The sequence below is a fragment of the Melanaphis sacchari genome, unplaced genomic scaffold (genome assembly GCF_002803265.2).
Source record: "Melanaphis sacchari strain LSU unplaced genomic scaffold, SCAv2.0 Contig2_pilon_pilon, whole genome shotgun sequence".
Classification (NCBI taxonomy): Eukaryota; Metazoa; Arthropoda; class Insecta; order Hemiptera; family Aphididae; genus Melanaphis; species Melanaphis sacchari.
The window spans coordinates 8118753-8138360 of record NW_020271173.1 but is presented as its reverse complement, the minus strand read 5'-3'; the positions used below and the strand labels follow the sequence as shown (position 1 = coordinate 8138360).

General features: G+C 28.6%; 1 protein-coding gene across 3 annotated transcripts in view; it reads right to left on the bottom strand.

Moving 5' to 3' along the window:
* Positions 1–19608, bottom strand: part of LOC112595780 (frizzled-5) — a 71813-nt gene that overhangs the window by 17400 nt on the left and 34805 nt on the right. For 2 of the 3 annotated variants that reach the window (XM_025341105.1, XM_025341103.1), the window contains one exon: positions 12558–12606. The exons of the other annotated variant lie outside the window; for it this stretch is intronic. The gene's annotated coding sequence lies outside the window, so the exon portion shown is untranslated. The remainder of the gene's footprint in view (positions 1–12557; positions 12607–19608) is intronic. 3 annotated transcript variants of the gene reach the window in all.

The window sequence follows — 19608 nt, the reverse complement described above, 5'->3', positions numbered from 1 at the left end:
TACAGCAGTCGCGGTAATGAAATGTTGAGAGGCTCAAAGTTGTTTTAATAAAACATTCTGAAATGCCTGTTTGAGTTTTGTAGGGTATACTGTTAGAACTGAAGTTAGAACCAAAAATCAAATCAGCATTTACTGAAATACAAACCCTACAAGCGATTGCTATCTGATTAGTGATATATTGTTATTTTCACTTTATTATTGCAATGTAGTTATTATTAGTTTTAAAACCCATTTCGTAGATCTATTCACCTTGAGCTAACCCAACCATTCATCTGTTAAACATAAAATACCTAATGTTATTATAAAATACAAAATAAAAGAATCTATGACGTCTCAATGCAATATAGGTCACTATTATTTATTATTAAAATTCAACAGAAAATTGATTTAAAATATCAAAACCTCAAGTACGCAACTTATTTTGACTTATGTGTATTTAGTATATATTATTATTTGAAATAGAAAATAGTAAATGTTATCGCAAAAGCGATACGGGCGTATCATCATAGAGCCGATGCTACAGATATTATATAATTTATAATATTTATGTGTTTAACCGAGTGGAGTACGTTTCACACTGTGCGGTTCAGGTGTATTCTAAACTGCATCACCACGCGTTTTAGATATATATTATAGGTGTATCTCGATTACTAGAAAATGTTTATAGTAATAAACCGGTTTTGTGGGGTTAAAATCCGAAATACCTCGTCCGGCGGTGACTACAAAAGACAGTCCGAACGGATAGACATACGCACATTCGGTGTGTGTATATATATCATAATATCTTTCAGTCATCGTGATTTGAGTGTTTGCATCGATCAAGACTTCAATACGTCGTAAGAAGTTCGTTAAACTATCTCGTCTCGGCTTTCGGACGAATCCTATGTATGCGGGTTATTCATCACCGGCGGGAAAGTGCGATAGCGATTGACCAGCTGGTCGGTGCAGGAGACGATCTTCGGCGTCGTCTCGCCGTGTACACTGATACGAACCATTGCGGCACGGGATCGTGAAACGATACGCGTATTAAAAAGTAAGAAACGATAAATAGTCAATAATCAACCGTGATAGCAGCAAACAACAGCCGTCCAGCCACTTGATGTCACGCGACGTCAGCGTTCATAGATCGCCCGGTGAAAGCAGAGGACCGACGGTTTTATATTTTTATCGTTGACTATCGTGCGGGAAAAATAAATATTGGCTAGATCGCGCGGTGCTAACTGATTTCAATCGATCGAATCCGACGCATCTCATGCACGACACGAACGGTGCGTGGTCGACTCCGTGGTGCGCGTCGTGTACGAATCACGACGGCGGCAGTAGGTCTCCAATCGGTCGTCCCGGATTATCCTACTATTGGTACGCCGCGTGTGCTGTGAGGCACGTCGTACGTCGCGGTTGTTGTGTATATATAATAATAATAATAATAATATAATATTGCTGGGGTGGTCCCCGCCGTCGCCGGATATATTATTTCACCGGTTAACGAGGCGATTCGAAATCGTTCGAATCGAGTCTGCCGCCGCATGAAACGGTCAGAAAACCCTTGTGCGTGCGTGTGTGTGTGTGTATTATTCGGCAAGGTGCGCTGTGCGTGTATATATTATATACTTCGCGTACGCACATTGTTGTTTGAATGACTGGTGACCAGCTGGCCGGGGTGTCGGGTGGAAGTCTGGTCGGGGGAGAGATGAGGCTGTCTGTATCACGTAGACCAGGGCGATTGTATGTGTGTTGCGTGTGTGTGTGTGTGTGTGCCTGGGCCAGTGGGCTGTGGCGGGACAGGTAGAGGTGCACGCGCAGATGGTTATTTTCAGAAAAGAATAAATATTATTTATATTTACGAGCATATAGTATATGTGCGTTTCGGATACGCGGGCGTCTTTATCGCCTTGCCCGTGTCCGCTAGGCGTCGATCATGACGGCACGTGATCGGTCGATCGATCGACTTGCGCGGATCGACGACGACAGACGACGACGACGACCAAACGATCGGTGGTGTATGGCGCGCGAGCGTAATCATTGGAATTTCGATGGCGATTGACTTTTTTTTATATACTGGCACTGTTTCACGCTCCGATTGATGAAATCGAGTAGAGAAAAAAAATTATAAACACGCGCCGGCGTAAAAATACCTTAACGACGACGGGTCGCTGCGAACCGTCACTCAATTATACGATATTATTATTGTATATATTAAATTAGATATGTGTGTGTGTGTGTGTGTGAGTACCATTCGTGGCACCGATCGTGTACACAAATCGCCCACGAAAAACTATTCATCGACGGACCACGCGAGAGACTACAACTCCCGGGCCGGCCGTCGACGGATTTAGTCGCCAGCGTTTTCGCTGCTGCTGTACGCCGAGACTGAGAACGCGTCGACGATTGCACGCGTATGTGCAGTGTTTACTTACCATAACCTATTACCGAGTTACGACGCGCGCCTGGTGAACCCTGGCCCGTTATGATGACGCGTGATGTGTAAACCGAAGAAAGTCTTATGGGTTTCTCGCTTTTGTTTTTATTTATTTTTTTCTCATCCTCCCGGGTGTGGAGCGTTCACGAGATTCCGGAGTACGGTACATGATTTTGTAATAATAGAATACAATAATATTATATTATAAAAAATAACTTGAGTATGAAATTTGTTATTATGGTTTTTAAATGTATTTATAGGGACGATACTGATGCGTGTGAACTCTCGTTGAGATATTGTTACGACGCGATAATTGGAATATTATCGTTAAGGGTGCTTGCAGTATACACAAAATAAAGATTGCAGTTTTATATACAGTTATGTATTGATATTATCAATATATTAAAATATATATTAAATAACAATAAAATAAATACTATATACCTATGTGCATATAATAAACTCGATTCAGTAATTTCGCATTTTTATAAATAATACGAATCGAGGAATAAATAGATAGATGTAAGTACTAAAACACTTAATGGAAATAAGATGTTTTATAACGAGATTAAATCTACACAGCGTGGCCATTCGTTAAGTGTTCGATAGAAAAACATTTTCCGCACAGTTAATGATTGTTTTTTTTTGTAAAGATGCATTAAAAAATGAATAACATCGAAATCGGACACATTTAATAAATTACCTTGCAGTGGTGGATTTTTTATTTGTTTAAACCTAGCTATATATTATTTGTCTTCTTTACTTATGAAAATTGAAATCACATTGCCGTAACAACTTTTTAGGGTTATCTTGGCTAAGATATGAAACGGTAATAATTATTTATGACACGGAGAATCTTGACAGATTCATTAGTAATTTATGCAGACATGACGAAATAGATGGAAGGTGTTAATGAGCTCTTAGAATGAGCAAAAAGATAAAGTTTTTTAACTTTATTTAAATCTCTATATAGTTAACGTGTTGTAGACAATTAATATTAAAATTACTTTTGACGTCAATTTAATATGTAGTAGGTAGGACAGTAAGTTGTTAGGTTTAAAATATAATATTCTGAATTCTGATGTTATTCCGATAAGTGTGTTGTTATATCGTAACCCAAAGGTGCGACGACGTGATCAAAATAAAACTGTTAGCTGATTACTAATGTTATTCGATTGAACAATACTATTATTAAGCTTAGTAAAATTTTCACGATTGTTGAATCTTCTGTATGATATTGTTTTAAATTAGGCATTGAAATACGAGTAAAAATAAATAAATGGAATATTTATTATGTATGAATACGATAACCAAACACGAATAAAACACAACTAAAATCTAAATATAACTTACTGTTGTGAAATCGTCTGAAGTTTTTTTCAAAAAATATACCTGTACATATGCAATGTGCATAAACAGTCTAATAAAAATTACGTTCGTTTTCGTAGGCGAGTCGTTTGACAAAATATTATTAAAATTAAAACCATTAACAAACAAAATTATCTCAAAACATTAATCATTGTTCGAAGAACGTGTTTTGAATTCATTACTCCCACGCAATATTATAATAATTATATAGTGGTATTATATAGCTGTGTATGTGAATAGTATATATATACTATATTATACTTGTGGATAAACAATGACGTGGCGTTTAAACGGCATAGGTATAGGACCATTGTGTTTAATTGATTCCGATAGGAATGTCGTTACTTGTTAACTCATTAGTAAACAGTACTATAAATAGTTGTACTACAAACACTATATCACAATATTATATTATTTTAATTGACGTTGTATTACAGGCAGTTTTAAATGATAATATATGATAACTACTAATATTTATTATTTATGGTTGTCATAATATGAAGTGTAATAGTGATTTTTTGTGATATAATTAAAATATTTCCTATCAGTGTTAATTACAAGAAATAACGCTGAATTTTGACATCATAGTGTAATCAATTTTACAAATATAATAGAAGTAATAATGTATTTTAAATTGAATGGTTTAGTTTTTCGTACCTATTTTCACTTGGCCAGTAACAACATACACATCAATTTTTACGGAAGCTATATTATTATAGCTACGCTATACGATTGTAGTTTTAAGTTCTTAATCACAATTAAGTTTATAGCTTAACGAAGTAAATGTATTATACGTATAATAATTTTTTACTTGCGTTTTATTACATTAATTGATCATTACAACAATATAAATGTAGCGGATAGTGTTTTGATAAAAATAAAGAAAAATGTCCCAGGGGCCTATTTACCGAATAGTATTTAACTTAAGATTGTATTGTGTGAAAATTAAAACATTGACTATTTTTTTTTATATAATAATATTTATCAGTTATCAGTGTTATCACTATTATTAATTGGTGAATAAAAAAATTAAGTGCTAATTAAACTGTTATCATTTTTTCTATTGTTCGGATCACATAATTATATTACAATAACGTATGTATTGCTCTCTTCTCTATCCCCATTGTATTTAATCAATTAAAGGTCGTTAGCTACTGAGGTATATGTAATTTACTGTTAAAACGATATTGTAGAAATTTATCTGACATAATAATATTATTGTAACGATAAAGTATTAGTTTAATTTATTTATATAATGTTCTTTTAATAGTTTTGATCAAATACTCGAATTCTTCATCTATGCTATTTGCATTTATATTTTTTTTTGTAATTATTATGTCCTGGAATAGCATTACGTATATTATTCATTGAACATACCGGGTTAAGTCGTGTTTGTGTATTATATTCGTAAGCGCACAAATAATTTATACAATTTACATGAATTAGAATATAATTTCCTAAGAAAAACGTTTTTGAAATAAACTGTGACGTGGTGTTTGCGCATCTGGTTCATAGTTCTATCGCAAGTTATCCCTAGAATAAATTTAATGGTGGATCTTGGTAAATAATTATTGATGAATGAAAATCATACAATAGTTAATTATAACAGGCCGATTATAATGTACATGAATATTGTTTGCATAATGTCATATTTTTAAGAACGATGGACAAACGGTGAACATTGATTAATTAATTATATAAATTAATGTCCCTTCGTTTAAGATGACGTTTTCGAAAAAAATAATGCTCTTGCACGGATAAGTGACTATAATAAAAAACTACTTGGATAATTAATCTTGGTTAATGGATCAAGCAAAGGAAATTAAATAATATGTATTAAAATGTAATCATTATAATATATATAGTACAATATTATTTATGTATTATTATACATTGACCTCCGTTTATAAATAAAACCGTAAAAAAGTTTTTAAGCATCTTTGAAATCGACAAAGATATATCAGTTTTCGTTTTTATTATTTTATTTTCTGTATAAACGTTTATGGCATACATACTTTTATTGCTTCCTAGTAGACTATAACTAATAGGCAATAGCTATATACCTACAATATATATAGAAACTTATCTTACAGTAATTCCGCGGGCACAATAATATTATGCACAACTGACATCATTGATATCATCGTCGTAGGAGCCTTTAAGCTGTTGTTAGTATTTTATAATTTTTTTTGTATAAAATTATACCACAGGTACAATAAAAATTAAATTAATAACAGTTAAGGTAATTTTATTGTACCATGCATTATTGGCGAGTTTTAAAAACTGTAGTACTTACAGATGCATATTTTATAAGTTCTATTATATTGCTGATTATTTTTTTAATTTTTTTTTTTTTTTGGTGAATTAATATTATCTGTTAAATCTTTTGATATGTTTGTGCTAAGCGCGCACAATTTGAAGTAGGTATATTATGAATTAGCTTTGTGAATTGGATACGTTATTATTTATTTAACATTCATAAAAAAATAGATAATTTTTTAAATATTTGTTGTATACATTTTACATTTGTCATGATATATTTCATACGTGATAGAATTAATTATTTTATGAAGCTTACTCATTTTTTCATTAATTTGTAAAAAAACAATAACGGATAAAATATATTAAAATTATTCTTATACATTTATCAGTTGTATACAAATCACACTACAAAATATTATTGCATCAAATTTATCCTTTAAGTATGTTTGTATTTTAATATACCGGAAAATTTATTATCAATATCTTTTAATTGAAAATCAATTTGAACTGATTTGTTTAGGTATAGTATATTATATTATTATAATATTGTAGATATATGTAATATTTTATATTCTTTCAATTAAAATGTACGGAGAATTATTAGAAATTTAAAACTATTAACACAATTAAAATGAAAAATAATATTCGCTATAATAAAAACTACTTCATTGCATTAAAATTATTAAGAATAGTAGTTTCTTCGGTAAACAATTTTCGTTTTAATTGTTTATTTTAGTTAATCTAATGGATGAAAAATAAATTTGAAAAATAAACAAAAATAATTTTTGTAATTTCATATTTATTAAAAGATTTGTTTTATCGTAGTTATTTTTGTTTCTTGACACTTTATTTTTTGGCTCTTGGTCCTTAAATGTACGTTTCTTACAGCTAAAAAAAACTTTAGTGTGACTTTGTCTTCATTACTGGCCCGAAAGTATGGCCGCGAGTAAAGTAGTTTTAGTTTCTTTCTTGTAGGTACCAACGTTTTTTTAGACCCAACAATGACAATAATAAACGGCTTAATGGTAGCAGAACAATAGTTCTCTTTTGGTTCAGACTACTTGAAACTAAAAAAAAAGTATATATTAAGTTAACTACATATAAATCTTTGTTTGTGCTTTATTGCTTTTTAAAAACTAAGATCCATTTCAGACCAGAGTATTAATGTGTAATGTTAATAACTTTATGAACGACCAGAACAAAAGCTTAAATAATTAAAATTTATTTCTCAAGTTATAGTGTGTGTCATTTTCATTATGCAACCATTACATACATATTTTAATGTATACTTGCTGCAGTGATAAGTACGTGATTAATTACTCATTATTGACAATTATTTTAAAATCCATCTTAATTTTCTTGCATAAACTTTCAATAATTGAACCTGATTAATAATTTGACTTATTCTTAGTTATTTTTCAAAAACTAATTTTTACTTAAGTATAAAATTAAAAACAAAATAATAATTAGCTACTGTTTAAAAAAAGTGAAAAATGATTTAATTTCATCAACCATTAGTAATTAGTACATACTAAACATTTATAGTATACTTGTTTTATACTTTCTTATACTGCAACTTTAATCCTTCGTCAAAAAAAATCTTTTGACTGATTTTTAACTTTTTTTGTGAATAGGTAATAAATGTTATAAATATAATATATCGATTTCAGATGCTGTCGAAGAGCTAACTAAAATGATAATATATTGACGATTTTATTTTTTCACCGAATCAGCAAAAATCGTGTTTTTCTGGTAACATGATGGTTATATAATATATAATATACATATAATGAATATTTTGATCGAGCATTGTCTGGAGTTTTGCTTTTAATGTTATTTTTTATTTTCTCTAAACATTTAACATGAAAACCTCATCTCTATAATTCTCTCTCTATATATATTGTTGTTAAACATGTTTTTTAAACCATACATACTGTACTTAAATCACAATGCAAACTACACGCGTCTAGTCCACATGATAATTCATTATTTCGAAATTGTCATTACGAGTATAAGTATACAACGAATAATCTTACAGTTAAATCAATACCCTATGTGCTAGTTTAAATATTAGTATATATTTAGAAACTATTTTATCCAATGTTTGTACTACGAAATGTATGTATATATACATATCTCGACGAGTAACAAGACCATTCAACAGTGAAATTTCATTTTTCGTTGTATGAATGTTAAATAACAATTTAAAACGATGACTTATTCTCATGGCGTGTATTAACATATACACAACAATTAAACGAGCATATTATTATTATTATTATAATACTCGTTTTATACTATACACATCAGGTATGTACACAAAACTACATACTAATAAATCAGTAAGATATAACGTACATAAGATATACATACAATGAAACGAAAAAACAAATAATAATTATGTAAAATATAGCCAGTGGCCAGTTGAACCGGCTGTACGAAAAATTCAACTAATTGAACTCGATAACTATCGTATTTCGAGACTAGCGTGGTTAAAAAGGCTAATTAAGTTTGATAAATACACCATGGTATGTCGGTAATCGGTATCTTGCTGTAATGTAATTTATTCTATTAACATAATTATACACGCGTACGGTCGTGATAGTAGGAGGAGGAGTTAAAGAGAAACGGAAATTCGCTTATAATATAAATATTATATGTGTTTTAGTAGTTCTTCAGTAAATATTTTAAATAAATAATAAAGGTGTAAGCATATTTTATAACAAAAAATGTTTTATTTGCAGTCTCTATAGTTTTTAGTTTTGATGTTATGTAATTATAGGCAGTACTTATACTAGACACGATGTCAGATGAACAAGGATAATTGCAACGCACAAATGCGATGATCAATGGTTAGCTTATGAATCACTTTACTTTTATTCAACAAATTGTACAAATTAAATAGGTATTGGTATTTTCTTAACCATACACTAAAATAAACACCAATAGAACAATAGTCATTGATTTCGAATGTAGTTTGTTATACATTTAAGAAATACGAACTATACATGATCGTTACTCAGTATGCTGCAGGTACACAATATACCTATATTATTAAATCATTTAAACTTAAATAGTATTTACAGTAAAGCATGATCAAGAGTTAAATATAACGATATATATACGAATCTTAATTTTTATTTGATTTTCGTCAAATAGTTAATGATAAAAAATAATATACTTTGTACTTTTGTAGTCAAGTTTGTAGGTTCCGCGAACGGGATCATTGTTTTCTTTGAGCATTCCTGGAGGTATTATAGTGTTAAAATTTAATTCAGATCATAATATACTCATACATTATCTATTAATAATTAAATTATAGCTCCCTTGTGTGCACTAAAACCTGATAGTAATTATTGCTTTACACGATGTTATTCAGTTTTACGATTATCTATTAATTATAAGTGCCATATAAATGTATTATTCATAATATTTAAGTATTTTGATATCGAGACAAAGGTTGTTATGACTTTAATACAATTTGATTATAAGTAATAATAATAAAATTGGTTTTGATAATTTCTTTATCTTGCACAGTTATTAGTTATTATTTTTTTCTACAGATTATGATAAAAATTTTATTAAATATTCATATTATTTTTCTTATTTTGATGTTAGATATATAGGTACGTTAAACCTTAAAGAAAAAATATAATTTAGTAATTGTTGTGAAAACATGACAAGTTAAATTGTGTATAATTAGTAATCACTGTACAAAAATACAATATAGGCGTGTCAAAGTATGTGCGTTTACTTATTCTAAATTTATAAGCTATACCTTCTTTATACATAAGCTTACAAGTATATTATAAAATGGTTATGATTTCACTATTCTGCCCTAAAAGCATTTACACTTATTTAATTTAAAACACTTGTATAATATTAATTATTAACATTCAAAGAAATATTATATACTTTAGAAATGTATAACGTTAATGAATGTACGCATTTAAAGAGTGTTTAGAGATTAAAAAGCAAATAATGACTTTGGAGTACATTAAAGTTAAATCATTAAATATTAATATTCTTGGTATGAAAACTGAAAAATAAAATGTGACATTTTCTATGTTTCTCGACCTGGTGCTAATTTATTATATGTAGGTAAATGTATAAGTTAGGCATTAGATTCAATCGTTGTTCAATGTGCCTAAATAAATACTTCTATGTAAGTGTATAAAATGTATTAAATATTTATTAGTAAGTACATAAAACAAAAAAATAAAAATAAAAATCGTGTTAAAGTTGGATCAAAGTTTTTAAATCAAAAGTTGATACTATGATTAGGTTCACATATAGAGTGGAGACTAAAGAAACTACTCGCATAATAAATTATTAAAAAAAAATCGTTAATTGTTAAAAACCATTGAATATGGTGGATTGTGGATAATTTTATTAAGTTTAATATTTTATTTATATAATATTGTATTAAATATTACACGTACATAAGTAGACGACGATGTTGAACACATTTTAAGATGTTCTGTGAGTGAAATTTGTTAAGCCTAGATGTTAAAATCGAATAAGACGCTTATTGTAATCATGCTTGCATATTATTTATACGCTCTTGTATAGTATTATTTAATACCACCACAACCACCACTACCATCAACGTGTATATGTAAATTCAAATATCTATCTCTCTCTTTCTATTTATATATATATATATATATATTAGACCACAAACTAATTGATTCTAACGCTGCAGCGCATACTAAATTCGCCGAGTTCTCCTCCACGAGTTGACTCTCCTTTACACACACGCACACACACCCACATACACTCTTCCTATCACAGCAATTCCATCCCTCACATCCCGCCGCCAAGTGGCTCTTTCGTTTTGACAGCGATTATTATGAACGGTACCCAGAAGGCATCGTATACATGTATAATAATATATCCACCCCTTACCCTTTACGATTGGGTTTTCCGCCTCTCGACGCGGTGAGCTTCCACGCATACCGTATCATTCGTATAATATTATCAGCCATAGTCGTGACTCGTGACACTGAAATATCATATTCTAATGCGGTTTATGCACGCGCAACACACCTATCTTTGCCAACTGCAATATTTCACGCGCGCGATCTTCATCTTGTTCTCTTGCAAGAGTACTGTTTGCCACAAATCCCACAGCCGTCTGACGATATTATATAAGAACACACGTTCTTTGTCATTTATATATTGCTATTATCATTGTTATTATTCTCGTGACCCTGCGTTTCTCTATTTTCCCGTCAGCTCAATCGTTCCGGTATGCTCTGCACTACTGTAGGTCTTGAATGTCCCCTGCCATGCTTCTAAAGAATTACAATCGCGACACATATGATTTAAGACGTAATATTGTAGTAATCCAATAAGGCAATAAGGCAATAAGGTACCGTACACAATATTATAATCGTTTGGACATGATACAACCCTGTTATTATACAATGAGGAATCGAGGACTGGCTATTTTGAAAGTAATATGTGTATTAAAATAATATCGTTATAAAATGGAGAAACACAAACGATGAAAATTTTTTTTTTCGAAACAAACATGTTTCTGTGTTCATTATATTTTTCGTATCTTAAAACCAATAGAAAGTAGTAGATTTCTTAGAACAGAAATCGCTTTGCGTATAATATTATATATTTTATAGGTATTATATTATATTGTTGTGTTACTGTACACGAGTCCGTCTTGTCCGATGGCGGCCCTGGTCAACATCAAAAACTATACGCCGGGAGAAAAGAAATAAAACAATAGACGATAGATATAATGCAAACAACTATTAATGCGACTGCCATTGGCTATTTGGTTACTGTTAATATTAGAACATTACATAGACTATATAGAGTTCTGAGGTTAATTTTAATATTATATGTATACATATATTTTGTATGTGCAGCAGTTAGTTATAGCTACGGCGGCATCTGGTTGAAGGTTTTTTACACTATATGATTTAAAAAAGTATTATGTACATGAAAATTAAATTTTTACCTCGTAAAATTTTTGCTGCCGCGCCTGAAACTCAATTTGGAATCGACCGGATTCTTTTGAATCCATTAAATACGATTTTTACATAAAAATTGAATCTGTTTATTGTATCTTATTTAAATATATATTTATTTTAATGGGCAATTTAATGAAATGTGTAGGTATTTATATAGGTATACATTTTAAATCGTACTCGTAATTGATATATACACTTCTCTGTTTATTGCGTAAATTTAATATATTATACAGTATATATACGAGTACCTATGCGATGAGATCTTTATTAACAGGCAATCGGATTTTTAAATAATCAGCTTTTGACAGTCTATACTCTATAGGAGCGCCCAGGTAACATTATAACAGCGTATATTTTTACTATAACACTATTACACATCTGCACATATTTTATGATAATAATATGTATTTATTATTAATTAAACAAATTATTAGTACTTATTAAGTATAACCTTGAATCTTGATTACCTAAGTTAACTAAACAAATATTAAAATTGATAAATTTAATGTACTTACAGGTTTGTATTGAAATCTAGATGTCACAGAATTGCTTAGTACACAAAACCTAAAAAATAAAAAATACTGTAAGTGTGTTTTATAATAATAATATAGTATATTTTTTTATTTTAATCTCAATTATATTATCACGTAAGATATTTTTAAAGACTTGTTTTTTTTTTTTTTTAATCACCTTTTTGAAACTCTTAAAAATATTATTAATGTTGATTTTTGTTTATAACGCTGAATGTGTATTAAATATTAATTAATATGTATTATAAAAAGGTCTCTCTTAAGTCTTGAATCTAAATTGAATGGTTTAAGTCATAATTTATTGAATAAACAATGGTATATATCATTATGTTTTTTTACTAGTCGCTCTAACTGTCTAACTACTGTATTACGATTATTTTTAGGTCTACATATTAAAATTGTATTTTGTGCGCATAATAATAGTTTCATTGATCTAAAATTCGTGTATAATATTTCTATGATGGAGAATACATTAAATGTTAGTATAATTTTAAAACCATTTATTATTGTACACTTACATCTTTGTTTTATTTGTAATATTTATAAACTTGGACTTGAAGTAGGTATTGAACAATAAAAACAATAATCTTGTGATAGATCCAAAAGATTAATCGAATACATGATTAGAAATATTAATAACGAATAATAAAAATGTTTTATTTTTAAATCTGATAATATGTGTAGGTACATAAATATATATATTTATACTTGGCATTCTATTTATTATTTTCAAAAAGAAAAAAGAAATACTTAAGATCTTGATTCAATGAAAACGTAACTATATCATGTACGTATGTTTTAAAAACGCTAGATGTCAACTAAAATATTTTGTATGAAATAAAATGAGACTTTTAAATTGTATACATCGTGAAATCCATTTGTACAGGTACCTACGTTTAAAAACATAATATAATATATTATTCATACTTTAAGTCTATGTGCATATAGTGTATATATATATGCCATATTACTAACATAATGTAATACGAAAAAAACGTCTAAATTTAATAAAGAAATGTCTGTGAATTTTTATTTATTTTTTTAAATATATTTATTATTTAACTTAGATAATATATTATATATCTAAGTAGTAGGTAATAATAAAATATAAATAAGTTAAAAAATATTTATTCATCAAGTATGTAACATGAGATTATAGCTCTCAACTTTCAACGACTCCTATTTTTATTCCATAGTATTTCTAACTGCAGCAGAATGCTCATATATGTCGTACAAATAATAATTATATATTTATATAATGTAATCATTTTCATTTATTGTTGATTTTTTTTTAAACAAAATTTTGAAAACCTACATGATACACTGTACTACAAGTATTAAATATACAAACTTAGTAGCTCTGAGCTCACGTAAGTATTTTTGTATACCAAGTATGTACACATAACAACATTAATAATAATGTATTGTAGTACAAACTATCATTATAAATAAATCATTGTTAATTATACGTAAGTATAAAGTTAATACAAAATAATGTGGCAAAAATTTAAAAAGAATTACGTGTACCTTCTAAATAAAACATTTTATATGTATACATTTTATATTATACTTAAACATAATCTGCTTATTTTATTATTTACATTTTCCTAGTAATAAATATTTATGCAATCAAAATTCCAAAGTATAACAAATGTATATATTTTTTTTTTCATCATGTCAATTTACATAGATAATATTTTCTTTTATCTTTATTTTTCTAATTTTGAAAAATACTAAACAATTTTTATAATAAAACATATATTTTCAACGATTTTGGTAAACGAGTTATAAAATTACATTTTTATATCTAAAAAAAAAAAATGAAATTAAAAACATACTTTTGTTTAAAATTGAATAACTTTGTATTTTTTTGTTTATATACATATGGTAATTTTTCGCATTTAATATTTGTTCTTATATGTGCTTTTTATTTGATAAAACAAAAGTAATTAATGATGAAATAAATTATATTATAAACTTTTAATGTTTCGTTAATTTTTATCACTATTGTTATTTGGAAGTTTTCTATAGTAAAATAATATTATTTGCACATTTTCATGTATACACCTCTTTACTAAAATTAAAAATTATTACATTTTTCGTGGTTATGAAAGTTATATTAATTGATTAATGTGACTAATGGAGACATCATAGTGCGCAAGTACATATCCAAGTGTATATGACATTTTTTGTTGAAGTACATTCTTTGTTATGTAAAATTATTTAATATGCTATGAAAAAAGATAAGTTTGATTGACAGCATTTTTTAGCAAATTTTTTTCTAGAAATTCTATAGTTTATGGTAATTCATTTATTGTAAAATAATTAATATAGGTATATAATACTTAATTGCCATCTGAATTTTATTTATACATACAATTATTTTTGTATGGTTGTAAGTAAAATTAACACGTGTTTAAAAAATATTTATATAATTAAATTTTTTTTCTATATAAAACAAAGATAAGTTACAATTTATGTAATAATAAAATAATAAGTGAATTTGAAAACTTATAATGTATTTAAGACGGAAAAATTAACTCTGAACTTATAGATTGTAATGAAATCGTATCGGGTCGCATAATTTGTTTAAATCACCTTGCAGTTTATTAGGTACGCATAACTTTTCATTAAATTTAAATCTAAAGGATTTGAATATAAATTACGTTGTTTTTTATGCACCTAGAGAACAAATATATGCAGTATATTTAATGATAATCTTGCATTTAAGCTCGAAGTAAATTTATATTTATATACACGTAGAATGTACCTATTTTAAACGACAGATCGATCGGTGAACTGTCATTGAGGATTATAATATTAACAGATAAAAGAACGTATGGACGACGTAATAGTTAGTATGTGCTCATATAGAATAAATTAATATATATATATATTATAAGTATATGCGTATATGTGGTTGCATGGAATTTTATCTACATCTAAAACGCGTACCTTTTTTTGGGGGTTAGTATTCTCTAAAAAGGAAAAAGGGATAATGGGATTTTGCGTCATTCCAGATAACGCGCTTGTGAGATATTACATTTTTTTTTTTTGTGTCACTATTCATAGTTATACTCTTTAGGCCCCTCTAAATGTTTCAGATTTCTTTTCCGCGATTAGAATTAAGCGTATTTGTACGACCGGGTCCATTATCTGACATGTTTTAATCAATCTTCGGACTCACATGTCTGAAGTTCCTCGTATAAATCGGATTAACCCGATCAGCGAGGACAAGAAAAAAAACTTCTTTTTTATCCTAACATGATATCATTGTTGTATAATACAAGATGAAATTTCCTGGACCAAAAGATCGAATATCTACATTTTGCTCAAAAATAACTAATCTCTTACGGCTGTCCATTTTCTGTTACTTAAAGGTTTTAATATTATAAGAATATGTTGTTACTTCATTATAATAAAATTAATCATTATTTAATTTATTATTACAACACTGTATAATGTATGAACGTATGATGTTTAACTATGAAATGTTAAACATCGTTAAATGTTTGTAGCAGTTATATTTTTAAGTTTTCAAACCTGCGGTTTATAATACTTTTAATGTATTCAATATAGCCCACCTAAAAATAAATACAAAATCAATTTAAAAAAAATAAAACAAACATATTATGGGATTTTCTATTTCAATATCGTTAGTCAAAATGACAACATAATCTCACGACGAAGAAACGAAAGAAATATTATATTACGCAATAAGCACATAATATACACGAAACGCGTATTAAAACTATTTTATCCTGATATATTGTATAAAGCACTAGTATAGCATATTTTCAAACGCTCCAACCCGTGACAGCTGATGTTTGATAAGTGTTTTTGACACAATAGTTGCCTGCGGTGTGATGGCTGCGCAGTGCGTATAAATGGGGCGGTCAAAACGTTTTATGGGATTTTGTTAGTATAAAAACGGTAGAAGACAGTACGACGGACGTAGAATAAAAATATGACGATGATGATGATGAATCGTCGTTGTCAATGACGGTGGTCCAGACCTAGATGCTAAAACGAAAATTGTACACCAAGGCGATATACATTTTCGATATTGATAATAATATAATATAGTTATGAATAATAATACGCGCATGGCAACCATCCCGATCGATCATAAGCTCGAATTTATCGATCTACATACAATATACATGTATATAAAATAAATATTATAAAATAATAATAATAATAATAATATAAATACGAGTTGGAGAGTTATCGTTTTAGGGATTGTCCACTGATGGATGGATTGTCCCCGCTGCAACATCGCATCAATCAAACCCTTCCGTTGTGTCACTCGGCCAAAAAGTGAAGAGGATAACGAGGGAGAAGTGATGAGTGGGGGGAAGTGATCAATAAATGCGCCCGCTGAACCACTGATGTGTGTGTATATACGGAGAAAAAGAGATACCGAGAACGCACGCACGTGAACAGAGGGAGAGACAGAGTGTTTTATTGTCGAGGTTAATACGAGTAATACACAAAATATGTACTATTTAAAATAATGCTGTGTGAGATTTTGATTTTAAATTTCATGAAATTTAATTGTATTATGACTTAAATAACATATAATATAATATAACCATACGCAATGTAATCGTCCCAAAAATTGTAAATGGTGCTTGAAAGCTGTGACATTGTCGGTCTGATTATCAGTTTTATAGTATATCTATAACCTGGTAACTTTGAAGTATTAGAAAGATTATGTCACACGGCTTCTATGTCTTGGATATTATTAATACGACTAAAAAATGCGTTAAAACAACAAAAGTCAAGTATTTATCATAAGCGATCGAGGTTTGTTTTTTTATCAAAACGCCATTGGTACAAATAATATTTGCGAAGGCTATGTTAATATAGTATTTACCATATTATTATCATTTATTATCAAGTTGAATAAAATACTCTTATATAAATATGATCAATTTATCACAATATGTATTGTTTATAGTAGGCAGCTGTATTGCAGATTTCAAGTTATTCAGTTCATCGCCTATACCTAATGATTCGAGTTAAACGCCACAGCGTCGTGCATTGTCAACTACTCTATACATGCAATTATACTATTAGTAAAAAATATTATAACTTTGTCGTGAGAAAACGAATTAATCAATATTTATTATTTACTATATGAAATTAATTGTAACTATAAAATATATAGACTATGTCATGTAATTTTGAAATAAAATATTCTTTGACTTGTCCCCTTTTTAAGAAAAATCAGATAAGGGCGTTGTTCAGAATAAATATGAAAAATTAATACATCATTATCTGATCAAATCGAGTACAATCAATCACAGTCATATATAAAAAATAATTTTTTTCAATAATAAGACCAGTTGCAGTTGATCCTTAAGAGATAATTTTAAAATGTATTGAACTTTTTAAAGTCAATAACTATAATATATATTATACAAGTTTTTTTTTTTTTTTATTGCGAACAAATATTGCATTAAGTCGTTCATGTTTGGTGCTGTGTCAATATAGAGTAGTTATTGGTTATTAACTTAGACGAAAGCACTATCCTAAATTAAATTTTGCTATGAAAAAAAGTAAAATAAGAATAAAGAACATTTTCATTATACGTATCATTAAATATATATATATATATATATATATATATAATTATGTCGAGATGTTTAAAGACCAGACACCATATCTTTCGAAGTATATATTAAATGGAAATAATAAAATAAAATACGTAGAAAATTATATCTTTAAGGTATCTATACTATTTGCAGTATTTGCACCTTATACTCGTATTAAGTATAGATAATCTTATGTATATTGTATGATTAAAATCGCGTTTAACGTTTATTAAAAATCATTAAAACCCTACTATTTTTTATTTTGATTTTCGACGCCACTAAAATATGTTATAATGTCATTCTATTTACACGTCTTAACCTAACGTATACGTCTTGTAGAATGTGACCCGACAACTTTGATGTTTAGCCAAAGAATCGTGACTGACTGTCGACTGTCGCAGGAATTCATCTCCAATACAGTGTTTCATTTAAAATACGCGTTGGGTTACTGTTATATTTATGGTTGACAAGTAAAATATTATATATTATATGTACGGTATACTTTTATGTATTGTGTAGAAAGAGTTATCGCAAATAGTATAATAATATATACACATATGTCGTGAAATTATGAACGGTTCGCGGAGTAAGGGATAAGTGTATAATACTAATATATTGTCACATAAGAAGTGAATATTGCCGAAGAGGAACGACCGACTACGTCACAATAATAATTTATGTACGGTTAATATTTTTTTTCGAACACGGTTGACGATAAAACAATGAACCGTGCGCTGTATAAACGTATAGGTAAATTGAGAAAAAAAATGCATGGAAAATACTCTATAAATACACAATGATTTATATAAAGTTACTGCACAAAAACAGTATGTGTTGTAGTATGAGGAGTATACAGTGTACGAGAAAACAGGATGCATCGCGAGGCCGCAATTGCGATAATTATATTATTAATGTATATAATGGTAATGAAAAAAATAAAACAAAATAATTACATAACGATCCGCATCATGATTTCATGATAAACACGATGTTTATGTGTCATTGTATGTAAATAATAACATCCAGAAGTCCAGAAGAAGTAATAGTTTATAGTATTCGTGGTTTAATGGTGGGAAACTCGTAACATTAAATAAGTTGTGTCTTGTTGACAACTTCCCGGAATCATATTACTCAATGTCTTATTGAGTTTTGTTTGATTCAATTTCAAATTGTAGTACTCTTATTCTACATGTACATATCTATCTATTCAGGGAACAGTATAGTTTTTTAATAAAATTAATTCGAATGATATTATTTCGTAATAAGATATCTGAATTATAGACGTAATTGCATTTTTCCATCGCTATTTGAATAAGTAATCGGATGTTAAAAAATAATACCTTGTAACACTTGTTTATTTGAATTGAATTTTATTTTAAAGTAATTTTTCAAGTTTTAAAATACATATTTTCTTGTTTGATTTGGCATTTTGATGT